Source organism: Bidens hawaiensis, unplaced genomic scaffold, assembly GCF_021521415.1.
Source record: "Bidens hawaiensis isolate Kalapana, Puna unplaced genomic scaffold, B.hawaiensis_p1.1 tig00052497_1, whole genome shotgun sequence".
In the NCBI taxonomy this organism is placed as follows: Eukaryota; Viridiplantae; Streptophyta; class Magnoliopsida; order Asterales; family Asteraceae; genus Bidens; species Bidens hawaiensis.
In genome coordinates, this window is record NW_027506223.1 from 39,766 (window position 1) to 43,709 (window position 3,944).

Consider the following 3,944-nt stretch of genomic DNA (forward strand, 5'->3'; position numbering starts at 1 on the left):
CGCCTGCCTCGGCCCAACGTGGCTTAGGAATAATAAAGTCAAATAACACATTATAAACTAGAGCCTCTACACTAGGTCACCTCAGCAAACACCGCAGCGTTTGACTTAGTTAAGTACCCGTAAATATACACATAAGGTCGTACTCCCTGCAAAAGAGCGTCCTACGACCAAGGGTGGTGCAATGTGCCCATTCACCGCATAGTACCACCTATGTAAGGATCCAGACATACGTATACCACAGCATGAGGGCTAGGTTCATACCCATAGTTATAACAGTTCTAGGAACACATAGTTCCTTGTAAACAATTTCATATAACAAGTTTGACTCATTTGAAAAACAAGTTTAAAAGTTTGGGGGCGTACTCACCTTGTCTCTTTAGGATCGGCTTCACTCACCGTCCAAGGGATTTTCACTTCTTTGTCTCGCACCTATAGTACGAGTATAAATATTTGTTAGTTGGATACACGATCCGGCTTAAGACCTTTAATCTTATTTTATATCTCAATCCTCGATTGAACCTTTAGTTCAATTCTTATTTACTTGAAAACCTTTAGTTTAAAAGTAAATTATAAACCTTTAGTTTTTATAGAAACCCGACGTTTCTTCTTCTCCAAGAAACGTAATCATTTTCTTTTATTATTTAAGAATACTCTTTATTCATTAAATAATAAATTCATAACAAAGAATATATACATATATATTTACACACATATAAATGTAATCACAATATTCACTAATCATTCTTTCATTCATTTCTTTGTTATGTTTATTCTTCTTTTATCGAGATATCGAGTATAACCTCGACTTAAGGCTTAAGCCTTTAATATAATATTGAATTATATTGAATTTATTATTACGCCTAACCTTAGTGGCGTATAGAAACCCTAGGGATTCAAGCAACACTCCAACGCCGCTTCTTTTCTCGAACGAATCAACGAACGCCAATCTTCAACACACGATGGCACGCTTATCGAGAATCATCACCATTATGACAAACGCCTTCTTGGTATGTGGGTGGAGGGTGGCACGAACTTCGAGGAAATGTTATACACAAACGAGGGATCGGGACACGTTTTACGAGACGGATCGTTTATATTTTTTGTCGGGATTTTAGAGAGAGACTAGAGAGAAGTGAGAGCTGAGTTTGGGATGTGCAAATGAGCTGCTCTTGGCTGCTATTTATAGACGAAAAATTGGTTCCCACCGCGGTACGCGATGGGTTCCTGAGCAGACCTATCGTGTACTGCGATATAGGTCTGTTGACTCACAGCGTAGACTTGCCACGTGTTGACACGTGGCAGGCGCTGTGCCACGTGGCGACACGTGGTGACACGTGGCAGCAGTGTTGCCATGTGGTGACACGTGACAGCACATAGTGCCACGTGGCACACGTGTCAAAACGTGTCATAAGCTCCATCACGGTACGCGATGGGCTTATCCTTTTGTCCATTGCGTATCACGATTGGACAAGATTTCAGAATTTTCATTTTTGACCCTCAAGTTTGGAATTTGGAATTTTTAGTCCCTAGACTTTGGAAAGTTGACATTTTGAACTCGAAATTTTCACGATGTTACAGATTTGCCAGTTAGAATGCATATGATGTTCTGATTTTGTGCTCGATGATTTGTTGTGAAGGTTGGTTATAATATCCGAGTTCTTACTTTCTTTATGTAGGCTTCTGATAATGGAAATGGTCACTACATATTTCATGTGCAAATAAATGGTAAACATTGCCATGTACGTTTGTGTGTGTGTGTATGTTTGGTCAGCAACATTTATCCATTGTCACTTCTAAATTCTGTTTTTTTATTGTATGGTATGATAAAACAATAAACTGATGGGTTAAGTGGCATGTGTTCAGGTCAACCCACGAATAAACTTTTCATGTTTGGGTTGTGTTCGGGATTATGCTATCAACTCACGAACATGACCTATTTAACAGCCATCTAGCTAATAAAGTTATGCTAAGAAAAACAAGAAAAATATAGTGACATTTTCAATTATTGAAAGAAATTTTGTAGTTGCAGCTAGATGCCAATTATATAGATTTTATTGGATGCGCGTATTTTGATTTATTGTACTTTAGAAAATGTATAGGTGGTAAACTTCCGTATCATGAAAAACCAAGTTTCTAGCTAACCAAGCTTTTGTTACGTCCCCGTCGCGAAGCGGGTTAAATAGTTAGGTTACCGTTAACTCTTCGTAATTAGGTTACATACGTTTATGATTCAATGAAACTTGAGATATTCTATAGAAGGTACACTTCTTTCCGCCTGAAAATTTCGATTACATTTGACTAAAAAGAAACATGGCAAACATTTAACTAAAAAGAAACATGCCGAAAACTTTTGTCACATTTGACTTAACAATGATTAGGCATACAAACGAAGTAATGAACCGAACATTTGACTAAAATAAAACATGCCAAAAATTTCCATCACATTTGATTCTATAAGGGTTAGGCTTGTAAACGAAGTAATAAACAATGCATTTGACTAAAAAGAAAAATTGCCAAAAAAAGGTCAATTTGTGTGTGTTTGGGGGATGCAACTTTTACTTGTGCTTGTAAAAGGGAATTTGATATAGTCATAGAATTTGTTTTTGAAGTGGAATTTTCTTATAAACGATATTATTATTATTATTATTATTATTATTATTATTATTATTATTGTTATTATTATTATTATTATATTTTACACTTTTTTTTTATTTTCAGCGCCAAAAAGGGCTACATTTTGACTCCTTAGAGTCACAAGTAAGGTTGAATTGGATTGCATCTTTTTTACATTCTATCATGAAAATGTACTTTGTGAACCGGGGCAGGCCAAGTAGTAGGTTGGAACAGGTTTGGGTCTAAATGGGTTCCAACAAAAATAAGCTCGGGTCGTAACGATCATTAAAAAATATATCTAAATGCATAACATATGAGTTATATTTCTCATTAGTAACAAACTTTGCAGGTTGTATATATTTTTTGTTAGCAAAACAAAATGATATAGGGCCATAATATTCATTAAAAATATATCTAATTATATGCGTAACATATGAGTTATATTTGTCATTAGTAACAAACTTTGCAGGTTGTATATATTTTTTGTTAGCAATTCAGATTTCAAACAGTACTATGGCATGTGAAGTTATGGGTTGGCCCGGCCCGACCCGACCTGTACAATTTTATATAATTTTAATGTTGGAGTTTGATTAAGTAAAAACTAAAGCTGTAGATTACTGCAAAATGGTAAAATCAATTTGACTTTTGAAAGTCAAAAACGCAAGTTTTGTTAACAGTATTCGAACAAGTATAATTTAGGGATACAAGAGAATTGGTTAAAATTAAATGTACAACTTTTATTTTGACCAAGTGAAAGTCAAACGATGCATAGTGCATTTACAAAGTTATTTAGGTATTGTTAATATATGTTGACATACTTGTGGGTTCATGATTCAAATTCTTGTTTTCTACATGAATATTCTTTAATTCATGTTTATTAGATGCTTGTTTTATTTAGTTGCTAAATTTCATAAATGAGATTGTAACATCCTAAAATTTATAATGTTGAATAAAGAAAGTTACGTTTAGAGATTTCGCGTATTAATTAATATCGAGTAAAGAACGGATCATGGACTTAGATTAATTGAGATGGGTTAAATGAGAATGGGCCTTAGGTCCATGGGCTTTAAGGGATATAAATATCCCCTAAACCAAGCTAAAACCCTAAACCCTCATTTCATTTCCATCATAATCTCTACACACTCCAAACACACACACACACCATAAACGAGCAAGACCCGAGAGAGAGTAAACGTTAGTTGGTATTAGATCTTATTACACAAGATCTAGAGTGCATAAACAAGCTAACCAAGATCGAACGAGCGCTAAAGGTATGTTCTTGACCTTTAAAGTTTACGTAGTATTGAACGTTTTTACTTAAAGATCCAAGC